Genomic DNA, 17,140 nt, shown 5'->3' on the forward strand with positions numbered 1-17,140 from the left:
TTCCTGAATCCAGAAGAACACATCTGGCTCCATTTGTACTGTACCTGTTTTTCACAAAATATCTTCAGAAAGTATTTGACTTCTTCCTAAAATTATGCAACTCTAACAGTGTTGATGACTTGCATATCTTCAATTTATTGATATAAACTAGTAGTTTCCAGAGAGGATTTCTAAATTTTTTAGGACATCTCCCTCACCCCTCCCTTCACTCCCCTCCCCCACCAACATACTACAGTTGCAGAATAAATCCTAGAGAATAACAACTTGGCAACATCACAGTCTTTAAGTGCACAGTTCTCTGTAACACCAGTAGAATTCACTATGAAAATATGTCATTAATATTATGTGGAATTATTGAGTTACAGCTGACCCTTGAAAAAAAGCAAGTTTGAACTGTCCACTCATACACAGATATTTTTCAACAGTAAATTCTACAATCTGTGGTTGGATGTGGCGGGTAACTACAAATCACGTGCTGGTTAACCCTTCAAGTGTCAACTGTAATTCTTTACTTCTTTCTTTTGTCATCACAAGCTTGTACTTTTCATTCACTGTGCCAGGCTATATAAAAGGCAATGAGCAGAGAGAAATATCTTTCTTCAAGGAATTAAGTGACTGGTACTGAAGAAATGGTTAGTAAGCAAGTGTAAAAAAACGTTTGATAAGTGCTAAGACATGCTGGAGTATGGCAGGAAGTAAAAAAAAAAAAAAAAAAACACAGGACTCAAGTCTAACATAGAGAAAAGAAAAGCACATAGAAGATGTAATGATTGAAGTAAATCTGCTTTCACGCTTAATATAAACCTAAATTTCAGAAAATCATTTCAAACAAAAGAAAACTGAGAAAAAGTAAACAAAATATGAAGGTGTGAAACACCCTAGTCTGCTCGCGAAAATGAAAGTAGCTCAATATTCTGGATGATATGTTTACTAGTTTTCTAAGGCTTCTGTAACAAATCATCACATTGCAGTGACTTAAAGCAGATTCCTAATCTTACAGTTCTGTTGGTGAGAAATCCAACATGGATTTCAATGAACTAAAATTAAGGTGTCTGCAGGGCTATATTCCTTTGTTAAAGGCTCTCCAGAATAATCCACTTTGCCTTTCCAGTTTCCGATTCCCCCTATGTCTTGTGGCTGTCAGCCAACAATGCCGAGTATCTCTAACTATTCAACTGTAGGCAACTTTCCTCTTATTCTTCTGACTCTCTCTTCCAAGTTTAAGGACCTGTGTGATTACACTAGGCCCACAGGATAATCCTGTACAACTTCCCTATATCATACTCATATCTCCAAACCACATTAGCAAAGTCCCTTCTACCATCTTAAGTAACGTATTCAGATTTCAAGAATTAAGACATGGATATTCTTGGAGGGTCATTATCCTGCCACCAGAGTATGTTACAAAGGTTATGAGGGGAACCACAGGGAGAGATGAAACTGGTGACTAGAATCTGACCAGGTAATGCAGCCATTAGAAACCATCCTATAGATTTAAATGTACTGATACTATGTCAGTGAGAAGCCACTGACATGACACTGACATGATTACTTAGTACTGAAAAAGTTTAATCTGGGAGTTATATGGTAGAGAAATGAGAGAACAAGAGTAGAGAAGGAAGGCAACAACAAAATGGACTTAACAAACCAGTTGAGAAATGTAAATACTTCAATTTAAGCAGGAGTGAGGACTTTCCTGGTAGTCCAGTGGTGAAGACTGAGAGCTTCCGATGCAGGGATGCAGGGCAGGTTCAATCCTTGGTTGGATAACTAAGATTTAACATGCTGCTCAGCCTAAAACAAAACAAAACAAACTGCATTAAAAAAGAAAGAAAGAAAGAAAGGCAGGAGCAATGGAAGGTAGAGGAGAGAAGGTAATGGATTCAATAAATATTCAGTTCAGTTCAGTTCAGTTCAGTCGCTCAGTCGTGTCCGACTCTTTGCAACCCATAAATTGCAGCACACCAGGCCTCCCTGTCCATCACTAATTCCCGGAGTTCACTCAAACTCATGTCCATCGAGTCAGTGATGTCATCCAGCCATCTCATCCTCTGTCGTCCCCTTCTCCTCCTGCCCCCAATCCCTCCCAGCATCAGGGTCTTTTCCAATGAGTCAACTCTTCACATGAGGTGGCCAAAGTAATGAAGTTTCAGCGTTAGCATCAGTCCTTCCGATGAACACCCAGGACTGATTTCCTTTAGGATGGACTGGTTGGATCTCCTTGCAGTCCAAGGGACTCTCAAGAGTCTTCTCCAACACCACAGCTCAAAAGCATCAATTCTTCAGCGCTCAGCTTTCTTCACAGTCCAATTCTCACATCCATACATGACCACTGGAAAAACTATAGCCTCGACTAGACGGACCTTTGTTGGCAAAGTAATATCTCTGCTTTTCAACATGCTATCTAGGTTGGTCATAACTTTTCTTCCAAGGAGTAAACGTCTTTTCATTTCATGGCTGCAATCACCATCTGCAGTGACTTTGGAGCCCCAAAAAATAAAGTCTGACACTGTTTCCACTGTTTTCCCATCTATTTCACATAAAGTGATGGGATCAGATGCCATAATATTAGTTTTCTGAATGTTGAGCTTTAAGTCAACTTTTTCACTCTCCTCTTTCACTTTCATCAAGATGCTTTTTAGTTCCTCTTCAATTTCTGCCGTAAGGGTGGTGTCATCTGCATATCTGAGGTTATTGATATTTCTCCTGGCAATCTTGATTCCAGCTTGTGCTTCTTCCAGCCCAGCTTTTCTCACGATGTACTCTGCGTATAAGTTAAATAAACAGGATGACAATATACAGCCTTGAGGTACTCCTTTTCCTACTTGGAACCAGTCTGTTGTTCCATGTCCAGTTCAATAAATATGTTTGCGTGGGTGCAGGAGGTCCGAGAGGAGCTAATTCACGTTCAAATTCAGGAGGGGCAGCCGTGAGGAGATACCCCTTGTCCAAGTTAGGAGCAGCAGTTGCGCTTTGCTGGAGCAGCCATGAAGAGATACCCCACGTCCAAGGGAAGAGAAACCCAAGTAAGACGGTAGGTGTTGAGAGAGGGGATCAGAGGGCAGACACACTGAAACCATAATCACAGAAAACTAGCCAATCTGATCACACGGCCCACAGCCTTGTCTAACTCAATGAAACTAAGCCATGCTGTGTGGGGCCACCCAAGATGAACGGGTCATGGTGGAGAGGTCTGACAGAATGTGGTCCACTGGAGAAGAGAATGGCAAACCACTTCAGTATTCTTGCCTTGAGAACCCCATGAACAGTATTAAAAGGCAAAATGGTAGGATACTGAAAGAGGAACTCCCCAGTTTGGTATCCAGTTCAATAAATATCAATAAATATTAGGAACATAAAATTGACAAAGCTTGGTCTCTGGGTAGAAATGTTCGATGGTAAAATTATGAGCTGATAATGCGTATAAGAGGGCTTTGCTGGTGTCTCAGTTGGTAAAGAATTTGCCTGAAATGCAGGAGACCCAGATTTGATACCTAGGTCTATAAGATCCCTTGGAGGAGGAAATGGCTACCTACTCCAATATTCTCGGCTGGGAAATCCCATAGACAGGGGAGCCTGGTGGGCTAAAGTCCATGGGGTTGCAAAGAGTCAGATACCATTTAGCAACTAAATCACCAGTGTGTGTAAGATACGTGGTTTGGAGGATCATCATCATCATCTGTGCATGCTCAGTCATGTCTGGCTCTTTGCAACCCCATGGTCTGTAGCCCACCAGGAATTTTCCAGGCAAGAATACAGGAGAGGGTTGCCATATCCTTCTCTTTAGGGGACCTTCCTTACCCAGGGGTCGAACCCACCTGGGTCTCTTGCATTGCCAGGCAGATGCTTTATTGTCTGAGCCACAAGGGAAGCCCTGGTGGTTACCAGTGATAAATCCAGCTTAGGGTCAGGTGATAAGGATTAGAATACTTCCATAGGTGAATATCCATGTTTTGAAATTTGATCCATGAATGAGGCCTTGGAGACTAAATTTGAGCTAGGAATTCAAGTGCAAGATAGTACATTGGCCCAGATAGGATCATTGAAGGCGGTAGGTGGTCATGAATAAGAAAAGAGCGAGCACCAAGAGAGAGGTTAGCTGAACAGGCAAATGGAGTGCACATATTGAGTAAAAGTATAAAAGATGGACCTGGAGATTCATTCACTCTTTATATAAGAAATTCAGCAGCCTGAGGTACCCCGACCTAACTCAATAGTGTTTCTCACTAGTATGTGAATATTTAAAAAATTCTATGCCATGTGATAGAATATATTATGATTAAAACTCTCTCTCTGCTACCTGTTAATGTCACACTTCATAACATCATTCCCTTGTGGACATCAGAGACAAACGTCCTGGGGCTCTGATTCCAAATATAGAATTAACTAGCTCTGTAGTCCTTGAGAAAAATCACTTAATCTTTCTAAGCCTCTGTTACTCTTCACTAACCAGGGATAATAATCCCTGCACTAAAGGATTATTACACAGATTAAAGACGATGTACATAAAGAGCACTTGGCATGCTGCCTGATCCATAGCAGGTAGCCAGTGATTAAATGCTGCTTTATTGTGTCCCTTGGTGTGAGTTTCCTTCGTTTCATCAATGAGTGGCATATCCAAACTGATAGATGAATGCTTTGGAGTGTATAATTCCTGTTTTCCTTGTCTAGAGAAAAATTGATCTCCAGTGTCTGCCCTGATTTGAAACTGGTCATATCAGGAACATTCATTTGAGATGTAACAATACATCTCAATGTAACAATACATCTCAAATGAAAAGATTTCCATGAATATTGATTTACACAACCGAATTGGGAGTCTTAAAAATGACCATCCTGTGCAAAAAAATCACTGATTATTTTAAATTCCAACATTTGTGGTCAAAGGCAATTCTGCAAGGTAAGCAGCATGGCTTTTGTTCAGACATTGAATCTTTCTGTAAAGATGAAATTTTAATGCAATGGCAACCCACTCTAGTATTCTTGCCTGGAAAATCCCATGGATGGAGGAGCCCAGTAGGCTACAGTCCATGTGGTCAAAAAGAGTCAGACACGATTGAGCAACTTCACTTCAATGGTAAGAAAGTAACCTTACATTTTTATTAAATTTCTCACTGCTAGATAAATGAAGGCAGTAAAAAGATATTAGAACATCACAAACAAGAGTTCAACCTAAGAGACCACTGCTAACCTTAAAGGTAGAAGACACATCAAAAGCTTTCAAGATAGAATTATAGGGAACATAGTTGTTAATATCAAATGGTCAGCGTCCTCCTGTATAGTGCAGGGAACTCAGTTCAGGGCTCTGTGATGACCGAGATGGGTGGGATCTGGGGAGGGGGCTAGGAGGGAAGTCCAAGAAGAAGGGGTTATAAGTATCCATATGACTGACTCACGTCATTGTGCAGCAGAAACTAACATAACATTGTAAAGCAACTTTACCTTAATAAACACAAAATAGTTTTAAAATTAAAAAATAGCTTACACCAAAGTGGCTGTCACCTTTGAAGAAGTTTAGTAAAGTGATTAGGAATCATCTACGAAGTCCATCAAACCTGATTTTGAATGTCAAATACATTATTTATAAGGCATATTATATACAAATCTCCAAGTTTCAATTTCCTTATTGGTTAAATAATACTTAGCTCCAGTAAAACCTAACACTAGACCAGCCCATACAGAAGATACTCCATAAGGATTCCCATTTTTAATAAAATCTTAATGGTATTTCCTTCCTGGAGCAAACTTACATTCCTTTATGAACTGCTTATCAGGAATTCTGTCTAAAAGTGAACTTGGAGGCCTGGAGGACTTCATGAGAAAATGAAAGTACTTCTGATACCAATGCCATTTGTTGTTGTTCAGTCGCTCAGTCACGTCTTGACTCTCCGTGATCCCGTGGACCGCAGTATGCAAGGCTTCTCTGTCATTCACCATCTCCTGGAACTTGCTCAAACTCACATCCATTGAGTCAATGATGCCATCCAACCATCTCATCTTTGTTGTCCCCTTCCCCTCCTGCCTTTAATCTTTTCCCAACATCAGGGTCTTTTCTAATGAGTCAGCTCTTTGCATCAGGTGGTCAAAGTATTGGAGCTTCAGCTTCAGCATCAGTCCTTCCAATGAATATTCAGGACTGATTTCTTTTAGGATTGACTGGATTGGTCTCTTTGCTGTCCAATGAACTCTCAAGAGTCTTCTCCAACACCACAATTGAAAAGCATCAGTTCTTTGGCTCTCAGCCTCCTTTACAGTCAAACCCTCAAACCCATATACGACTACTGGAAAAACCATAGCTTTGAATAGAAGGACCTTTGTTGGCAAAGTAATGTCTCTGCTTTTTAATATGTTGTCTAGGTTGGTCATAGCTTTTCTTCCAAGGAGCAAGCATCTTTTAATTTCATGGCTTCAGTCACCATCTGAGCCCAAGAAAATAAAGTCTCTCACTGTTTCCATTGTTTCCCCATCTATTTGCCATGAAGTGATGGGACCAGATGCCATGATCTTTGTTTTTTGAATGTTGAGTCTCAAGCCAGCTTTTTTTTCACTTTCCTCTTTCACTTTCATCAAGAGGCTCTTTAGTTCTTCTTTGCTTTCTGCCATAAGGGTAGTGTCATCTGCATATCTGAGGTTACTGATATTTCTCCCAGAAATCCTGATTTTGTGTTTCATCCAGCCCAGCATGTCACATAACGTACTCTGCATGTAAGTTAAATAAGCATGGTGACAATATACAAACTTGATGTACTCCTTTCCTAATTTTGAACCAGTCCATTGTTCCATGTCCAGTTCTATTTGACCTGCATACAGGTTTCACAGGAGACAGGTAAGGTGGTCTGGTATTCCCATCTCTTAAAGAATTTTCCACAGTTTGTTGTGATCCACACAGTTAAAGGCTTTAGTGTAGTCAATGAAGCAGATGTGTTTTTGGAATTCTCTTGCTTTTCTATGCCATAAGTAATAAGCCATAAGGAAGAGTTCATAAGTGCTAAAAACTACAATATTTTTCTACTAATTAAGGAAAAAAATGCTAGGTCTACTCTTAGCAGTAATTTGTTTTCTCAAAAAAGACAGCTCATTTAAATACACTGCACATGGTCATTTAAAGATATCACTATTAGAATGTCTTAAGTGTTCCAATTGGAAAGTGGTTTCAGGATTAGTTATGTAGAAAAAAAAACATATGTATAGCATCAGTCTTTCATACTATCTGAAATAGAATTTTTATTTATGTTTAGGTTAAAATGAAAAAGAGTATTTTTCATTTTTAATAGAAATGTTGATTTCATAACTTTAATATTCAGCAGTTTCTCATGTGGTAAAACTTTATTTTTAAAATTATATTTGTTTTCCAATGACAATGAGAAGTACTGTCAAACTGAGTACTGATTTGTAAAAGAAGAAAAGGAAAAATTTAATCTACTTTAATTATACCTTTGAAAAGATAATCATATGACTTAGTTATCCCATGCTCATTACAAGGTTTAGCCTTAACACCATAGTGAGATACATAATTATTTTTATGATGGAATTTATAGTAATAATGAGAAGTTCTCAAGAGAGAGAATGTATAAGAATTATAGTTCTATTTTTGAATCTTCCTCTGGGCATTTTTCAGAGTTTTATTAAAATGGCACTTCTCAAGGTAGTTTAACAGTCACATTCAAACACATAAATTAATCTCCATATACAATTAAAAGGAAGACTGTGCACTGGGCACAGCTACTTATATTCTGCAGCTCAGGTCTAAATCTGTTCAACACAGAAGTGAAACACTGGAGGATGGAAAAGGAAGATTTTGCATCAGATAGAAAATATACCTAAGGAATATACATTATTCCTAGCATATATTTATGTAAGCAAAAATTTTACTTAGTTTCACATAAGTAAAATATTACTAAACAATTATAATACATATTTAATTATTATTGGGCTCATTATGGTACTTCTGCCACCACTACTATATAGGGCATCTATTGTGCTGCTAATAGTGTTTTTCCACTATTTAACAAAAACATTGCTGTATCCAGTTCAGTCAATTAATACATTTGAAGAGCTGCCTCATTAGAATATATAGCATGCAGTAGTTTAAAATGTAACACATTTGGAATAATGTTCTCTACTACGTGGAAAACATATACAAAACCTCATTAAAAAAAAAAAAAAAAAAAAAACATGACCACTGTAAAGTAAATAAATCCCAACAGGGCAAACTATATATTTTTTAGAAACATCATTTAAAAAATATGTGAAGTAGGTAGCCACCAGGAGATTTCTAATCATTAAGTGTTCACACTAGTGGATAGCAGTGGAATTGTATTAAATTTCTTTAGTGGCTCTTTAGTGGTTCTGCTGTATTTAAGATAGAGCTTGCTATTTACTGCACAATAAATATTTATAACAGTAGAATTAGTATATATTTTCTTTTATTATTACAAGATCTCATCATTATTAGTTTTTGAAAATCTGGGAAGGAACTTTTTAAAATTTATTTTTAATTGAAGGACAATTGCTTTATAATATTGTTTTCATTTCTGCCATACATCAACATGAATTAGCCCTAGTTGTACATACGTCCCCTCGTCTTTGAACTTTCCTCCCACCTTCTACCCTCTCCCACTCCTAGTGTCAATATACTTTTGTAAGTCGAAAATAAAATGTTTGCTGATAAACTTAAATGATTGTTGTTGCGGTTTAGTCACTAAGTCGTTTAGTTTCTAACTTTCTTTGTAACTCCATGGACTGCAGCGCACCAGGATCCTCTATCTATGGGATTTCCCATTGAAGTATACTGGAGTAGGTTGCCATTTCTTTCTCCAGGATATCTCCCCAGCCCTGGGACAGGGATCTAACTTGCATCTCTTGCATTGGCAGGCGGGTTCTCCACCACTGAGTAAATCCCGTAAAACAAGTGAAATGACGTCAACAAGTAACTATGGAGGCTGTCAGTGCATGCGATGCCATCCCAACCCCAGAGCTCCATGGGATGGGCTGAAGACTTGTGGACTGCATCACAATTCGATTTCTCCTTCCACACAAAAATTTTCCTTAAGTTTCCCGTAAGTTTTAATTGTGAAAACACTTCTAATTAATTTCTTGAGGGAAAATTTTTATTTCAGTCTGTTTCTTGGGGAACACAATCTGAAGAAGACACAGTTCTTTTCAGAAATACCTTATTTTTAGTTGTCATTTAAAATAACCTGAATAAGGCATCAGGAAATAATCTTAACTTGAATTATAATTTTAAATTATAATTGCTAGCTTTTACTTACTGATGTGGGTTATTTTCCAGACATAAAGCAAATACAAAAACAAATATAGCCACAAAGATTGTACATGACCTCTATGCTGAAAGCAATTACTTTTTAAGAAAGTATTAGTTGTTTGGTATCAGAAAGTAATTTTTTTTTTTTTTTTTACTTTTTAACAGTATAGTCTTTCTTGTAAGTGTTTTATTGTATTTTAGTAATATTTTTTGAAAGTTGCTGGGGGAATTTAGTTAGATGTGCTGTGTTTTCTATATTTTTTCCTCTTGTAAAGAGAAGAATTTTTTGCCATTTTATAAAAACACTGCTACTTTTAAGAACAAATTATTGGTGTTGATCTACAGATGGCTTTAGATGCATAAGAATTATTTTAGATTATATGGTTTGATTTTTCTATAACTTAACATATTTGTATCCATTAGATCTGACTTCATCTGAGAACAATGGCTTAAAAAGTTGTAATATTGGTGGGTTTTTATACAGTCTATTTCATTTTTTATCTTTAAGGTTTTTGCATTGTGTGGTTATTTCACTTTATTTCTCCTCTATTCTGAGTAAGCATGTTGTTGCATTCATTATTCTTTGGAGATTTTTGCTAATTTGTCTGCATTGGTATGGTGATATTTTATTTGTCTTCGGAGTGTTCCTTGAGTCTGAGTCTGTTTTACACATTCCCATTGTTGGTATTGTTTTTTATTGGGCTTTTCAATACAGTATTTGTAGTTTTTGCATACCTGAAATACATTAAAAGAATAGTTAATGCTAGAGAGTTGTGCTGTCAGTTTTCTCTGGTTTGGGCTTCATTTGGGGGGGCGGTTAATTTATTGAAATTTTTATGTTTATATTTGGCATTGAATTTATTATATCATGTTTATATTACTTTTTACATTTTTTCACTTCATGAATACTTTCTATTGGATTTTTCCTAAAAGCAATAGCAGATGATCATATAATGTTAACAGTGAGAAAGTTTATATAGTTTAATATATTTTTTCATTGAAAAGAGCACTTTTTCATTCCTCATTCTAGTGCAGTTTCTGCACCAGTTTCAATTTTTTTTTTCAAAGTGGTTGTTACCCAAAAGTGGGAAAAAAAAAAAAAAGTTGTGAAGAAAAATTAGAAACCAGTTCATTTTTATTTGAGCAAAACTACTAAACAAGCCATTTTCAGTTTAATCATTCATGGCATAATGCTTAAGTATAAGAAATAATTTTCTGGCATCTTAAAAAGCATGGTGTGCATTATATAGAAAGAACTATATCCCATCACTATGTGGGATTTATCAAGTATGCAAGCCTGGGTTAACATTCAAAAGTCAGTTAACGTAGCACTTTCTTGGTGGCCTCGTGATGGGAATCCATCTGCCAATGCGAGGGGCACTGGTTCAATCCCTAGTCTGGAAGACGCTGCACGCTGCAAAGCAACTAAGCCGGTGCACCACGACTACTGAGCCCACTCAGAGACCGTGAGGCACAATTACCAGGCCCAAGTGCCGCAGTTACTGAAAGCCGCACACCTAGTGCCCATGCTCCACAACAAGAGAAGCTACCACAGTGAGAAGCCCGTGCACCACAACGAAGAGCAGCCCCTGCTCCCTGCAACGAGAGATGGCCCATGTGCTGCAACAAAGACCTAGCACAGCCAAACAGAAGTAAATAAATAAAATTAACCTGTAAAATGTCAGTTAATGCAATCCATCACATTAACAAGCTAGAATAGAAAAAAAAATCCACATGATTATTTCAATAAATGCAGAAAAAATATGACAAAATTCAACACTTTATTAATGATAAACTCTCAGTAAACAAGGAATGGATAAGAACTTCCTCAACTTAATAAAGAATATCTACAAGAAATCTACAACTGATATTATACTTAACAGTGAGAAACTGAAAGCTTCTTTACCAAGATCAGGTTTTCCCCTTTCACCACTCTTTGCAGCATCATACTAAATTCCAGCTAAGTGATAACAAAAAGTTTAAAAAGTATACAAATTGAAAATGAAGGCATAAAGTTACCTGCATTTGCAGATAGTATAACTGTCTATGTAAAAAGTCCAGAACAATAAACACAAAAATCCTTGAAACTAACAAGCAATTATAGTAAGGCTGCAAGACAAAAGGTTAACATACTAAAGTTGAGTTTATTTCCCTACAAATGGAAGATGAAATTAAAAACACAGAAACATTTACATTAGTATCAACAAAAATGAAATACTTAAACATATATCTGACAAAATATCTACTGAGAAGAAAACATGGATGAAGTTTTAAAAATCACTAAATGCATAGACAAACAGATGAACAGAACAGAGAGCCCAGATATGGACCCACATTAAATATAATTCAGTGATTTTTGAGAAATGAGAAAAGGCAATACAATGGAGTAAAAGTAGACTTTTCCACAAATGATCATGGAACAGCTGGATATCTATAACAGCAACAAAAGAATCTAGATACATATCATACACCATTTACAAAAGCCAACTCAAAATGGATTGTAGAGCTAAATGCAAAGTGCGCAACACAGACTAAATGTAAAGTGCGAAAATAAATCTTGGTGATATCTTAGAAAACAATCTAGGGGAACCTGGCCATTCTTTAGGCAGTGGCTTTTTAGGTACAACACTTAGGCATAAACCATGAAAGAAAGAACTGACAAGCTAAACTTCATTAAAATTAACTATTTTTGCTCCACAAAAAATGCTGTCAAGGGAATAAAAAGACAAGCCACAGAAAGGGAGAAAGTATTTGCAAAAGACATATCTGAAAAAAGATTCATAGCAGCTTTATTTATAATTGTCAAAATATAATAAAAGCAGCCAAGATTTCCTCAAGAAGTACTATGAAAAAAAACATGGAGGAAACTGAAATTTATATTCCTAACTAAAAATAGTCTGTTCAAACAAGCTACTTACTGTATGATTCCAACTATATGACATTATATGAACAGAAAAGGGACAACCATGATACAGTAAAAAGATCAGGCCACCAGAGATTGGGAGGGAGAGGACAGAAGTAGATAAATAGGCAGAACACAGGATTTCTAGGGCAGAGAAACTACTGTGTTTGATATGATTCTAATAGATATATGTCTATAAATTAGCCCAAATTCACAGAATGTACACCACCAAGAGTGATCTCTAAAGTAAATTATGAATGCTGGGTGACAATGTGACAATGCAGGTTTATAAATAGGGACAAATGTACCACTCTTAATGACTGCTGATAATGAAGGAGGCTATGCATGTGTGGTGGCAGGGGATAAATGGAAGATCTCTGTATCAAACTTCCTCTTAATTCTGCTGAATTTACCCTGTTCTGCAGTAAGAGAGAAGGAGAGGGAGAGGAAGAAAGACAGAAAGACACACAGACATCAGGAGGGAAAAAGGGTGAAATATGTTGTATCAAAATTTGTAAGAAAAAAATTAACCTCAAAAATATAAACTTTAGTTTACAATCTGCTTTCCAAAACAGTAGATGGATTGTCTTCGTTTAACCTTTCACTGAATAAAAACAGTGAAGGAAAAAACAGCAACAATAGCAGCATAATAGAAACAATTAGTAACAATCAGTGAAAATTTTTTGTATAAAGGGTCATCTCTTCAGCACTATATACAATTATTTTAAGAAAATTGAAATCTGCCTCCCCAAATTCCCCAGGCTAATTATATGATCATCTTCAGCTATAGATGAGAAAACAGAAACTACAGATTTTACTCTTACCAAGTTGTGACAGCTAACATATGGTGAAGGTTGATCGTAACCAGGTATTCCAGCCTCAGCACTCATGTCTTTCACTACTCCGTTATAACCTTTCCATTTCCTCCTACACTAAATGGAGGTATTACATAAAAGGATGATTGCGAGGATTGTCTAAGGTGATATACACAGAAACATTTATCAAATATATTGCACTTTAGAGTTAGTTTTTATTATTTCCCCTATTTCCTTTAACATCAAATATTCAGAAACATCATCATAAACTTGGGTTACTGAACTTTGTTGTAGTTTAATCATCAGACCCTGGTGACCTGCATGTGTGTATGGCTTCCCTTGGAGTAGATGTTCTGAGGTGAAGGTTTAGCTAAACTAAGGGTAAATAGGTAAACTATTTACCAGAGCATTGTTTGCTCATTAAAAATTGTTTTAGGGGTATCAGTTCATGATGTTTCCAGTTTCATGTATATTATCTGATACAATGCATACAAAGTTCTTTTTTATGATGCACCAAGCTGCTGAATTGAGCTTTCTTTGTGTAGTTAATACGTTTATTTCACAAAATCTCTACTGGCTACTCAAATATAAATTAATCATGATTTTGCTAGAAAAGGCTCTAACCTAACAGAGTATGTCCTATAAGTCAACTAGAGGAATTTCAGAATGAAAATTTTAATAAGTCTACTTTGACTACAGAGTTGTTTTTTCTTGTACTCCCGGATCTTAAAATTTTGGACTTGTAAACATGTTTAATTAAATGGAATTAGAAAGGAGTAAAATCAAGTTAAATGTGCAGTTAGACAATGACGGATGGTAATTAAAATAGCTCTTGAATATGAATTTCCTCTTGTTACTCAGTTGAATTAATCCCAAATTCTTATCCTGTGGAGATGGTTTACATATACTAAAAGAAAAGAGGACATTACAGTAGCATCTGAGAGCTCCAAAATTCTAATTTCAAGCATTTAAACACATTACATGTAAATTTAAATTTTCCATGTGATGTAGCAGTTGCTGCTGTACTTTCTCACAATATTTTATTCATTACTGAAACCAGATTTTTTATGTACAGCAATAAGCAAGTCTAACTTGCAAAACAAAATATCTTTAGAGAATTTTTCCTCAATTTTATTTTTTTCACTGGTATTTATTTTTTCCTCCTTAAAATGTTGCTTTTCTAATAAAATGCTATGAAAGTTCTCAAAAAGACAATAAAGATATTATCTTGTCAAGAGAAGATTTGGATGCAATCCAAATTATGATATTTATGATTTAAAAGATGAACTAATTCAGAGTAATACATTAAACACTTTAATGCAATCCAAATTTAAAAAAAATAAAATAAGGCAATAAAGATTATAAACCAGGATTCAATTTTAAGGTGTAACATGAAGAAATGGTTGATTTTAGTTATTTTGGAAGAACATTATCAGTTGTAGAAATGTGCTGCTACAAATGTATTAAGTTAAGGAGAAATACATTTGTTTAAATATGTAAAGAAGTTATAAGGGTCGGTCAAAACACTTGTCAACAATAAAGCTTGCCACAGTTTTTCTGCACTTATCAAAAACTGGTTTTATGAACCTGTTCTTTGCTATGATGCCTTTGGGCTTATGGAGGAGAAACAGAAAACATCCACATGTGTTTCATTTTATTAATATAAACTAAATATTTCATTAAATCCTTTGCCTAATTTTCCATTACATAATATTCCTCATAATACAATACTTTCATAGCTTAAGGTCAGGGAAAAAAAAAATTCTTTTTACAAACAGCTGGGCTTCTTGTCATTTGGTGTATAGAGAGCTAGAGAATTTGATTTATAAATATGGGGAATTCAGAGGAAAGTTCCATTCTCTCCTATGTCGATTTTGTCAGGGGACAATTCTTCATGGTATGGTGTCACTGTGTGTGTGACAGCTTTTTTTTTTTTTCCCTTGGACTAGCTTTTAAAAAATGTCTGTAGAGCACAAAAGAGATAGTATATCTCCCTCTTGAGCAAAAGGGAGATTTTTTTTTTTTTTGACCAGGATAATAAAAATAACAACTTTCTCCAGTAAAGGCTGTGCATGTTTTCCAGTGGCCTATGTGTAAGATGGGGTTTCCCAATTTCAGAATTCCTGTCCTAAGACAAGAGTCAACTCTTGGGAAAGCATTCTCTCCCCTGCCACTAGTCATGCCCATGGGTCTTGGGGACAAGGGGAACTGGTATGAACATGCAGTTCAATTTGTCTGGAGCAATAACATCCTCTCTCTCTCACTCAGGAGTCTCTGGTATTCTACCAGCATATATGAAACCACAGCAAGAGAAGGAATCTCAGTACTCCATTTTTGACAAACTTTTCTCTTCAAACCTCTTACTGGTCTTGAAAATACTACTTAAAAAAAATTTCTTTTACATCCTCCGAAGTCTCTTTTGGAAGTAGGTCACTTATAAATAAGTGTAATTTCAGTGCCAACTCTGGTATCATCCAAAAAGCCTTCTCAGAGTTTATCTGAATCCCATAGCTTATTATCTCATGGACTTTAAATTCCTATACCTTAGAGGGGAAATAGAAAAATCACATGAAGTTTTGTTCTCTCTCAACTCAGCAAATACAGTTTGATATTTTAAGCTAAAGAGGCAGTGTAACAATCATCAAATTGAAAAACTTAGAAGCAAGAAAATCTGAGTTCAAATTTCAAGTTTGTAACTTGTTTTATTTTGGGAAATTAACTCAATTTCACTGAACATTAATCTTTTAACAGTAATTAAGTGAGGATAAGTCTGTTCATCCCCTGTGTATCAATACCCACTTCATTGTGTTACTAGAATTTTATAAACTGATACATAAAACTTTCTTGTAGTGTCTTTGACATGGTAAGTATTTAAAATTTTAATTATTAATAATGTAATAATTTGTCATTCACAATATTTTGGTAGAATAAAAATAATATATGCATGCTAATTTGCTTCATTTATGTCCGACTCTTTGCAACTCTATGGACTGTAGCCCAGGACAACTGAGAATGTGACCATTACAATTATCAAAAAAATATCTATCAGAAAACACTGATTTAAAGCATAAATTACAATTTCAAGTTTAGATTATTTTTTTTAGTCTTCTCAGGTGGTGCTCATGGTAAAGAACCCACCTGCAATGCAGGAAACAGAAGAGATGTAGGTTCAATTCTTGGGTTGGGAAGATCCCCTTAGGAAGGCATGACAACTCACTCCATTATTCTTACCTGGAAAATCCCATCCCAAGTTTTCTTTGCTCTTTATTACCCCTATTTATAAAATACCCTACAATGTGGTACTATTCTGGGTTTTTAAGGGACATACTGTTGTAATGAATGCTATGAAATGAAAGCAGTAATCAAAAAAGAAAGAGAGGACTTTTGGCTGAGTGAGTCAGGAAAGACTACTTGTACGTGGTAGCTTTTGAACTGGAAGACAGAGCTCAAGTGGTGCTCTGGCACATGAAATTCACAGAGACTATCTGAGACTATAGAGCAAAAATAAAGTGAGAACAAAGAATTCTCAAATCTAGATTATTATATAACAAATGTATCCACATACAGGTAGAACTAGTTTGTTTTCCTCCTTTATTTAAAGAATCTGAGTTAATAAGCAGGGACACAATACAATTTTTTTAAAGACCACTTCAATCAAGAATGGATTGTTGTGTTTGTGCGGGCACCGATTTTGTATCTGAGTAAAAACACCTTGTACGAGAAGTTATGTGTGAATGGGTAACAACACAAAGGGCTTTATAGTTGCAATTTTCCTATAAAATGTGCAATGTGGAAATAAGCCATATCCACAAATCTCACTGAATTATGTTAAGTGAGCTTTAATTAGTAATACTTTGGGGCGATGTTTATGAACACTTTAAGATTCAATGGTATAGTTACATATGCTGTACTGTGATTGTTTAGGAAACAAATGATACAGTGACAAAACAATTTTTGTGATAAATGCTTCTCAAATGGCCAGGTTGTTTGAAAACCTCACACATATTTTCCCTTAAGAATATAATAAAAATTAGCAGAAATATGGAAAATTCTAAAGTACTGAAACATGGTGAGTTCAATAAAAATACTAAAATCTTATGCATGTAATTTATGAATAGTATTCAAAAGACTTATTTTTAAGCTAGAAAAAAACATGTA

At 35.8% G+C, this 17,140-nt stretch overlaps 1 long non-coding RNA gene across 1 annotated transcript in view; it reads right to left on the reverse strand.

The window, feature by feature from the left end:
* Positions 1–320: 320 nt before the first annotated feature.
* Positions 321–17,140, reverse strand: part of LOC139176556 (uncharacterized) — a 65,809-nt gene continuing 48,989 nt past the window's right edge. Inside the window, exon 3 of the long non-coding RNA XR_011561019.1 lies at positions 321–1,794. This is a non-coding gene — a long non-coding RNA (uncharacterized lncRNA). The remainder of the gene's footprint in view (positions 1,795–17,140) is intronic.

The sequence above is a fragment of the Bos indicus genome, chromosome 16 (genome assembly GCF_029378745.1).
Source record: "Bos indicus isolate NIAB-ARS_2022 breed Sahiwal x Tharparkar chromosome 16, NIAB-ARS_B.indTharparkar_mat_pri_1.0, whole genome shotgun sequence".
In the NCBI taxonomy this organism is placed as follows: domain Eukaryota; kingdom Metazoa; phylum Chordata; class Mammalia; order Artiodactyla; family Bovidae; genus Bos; species Bos indicus.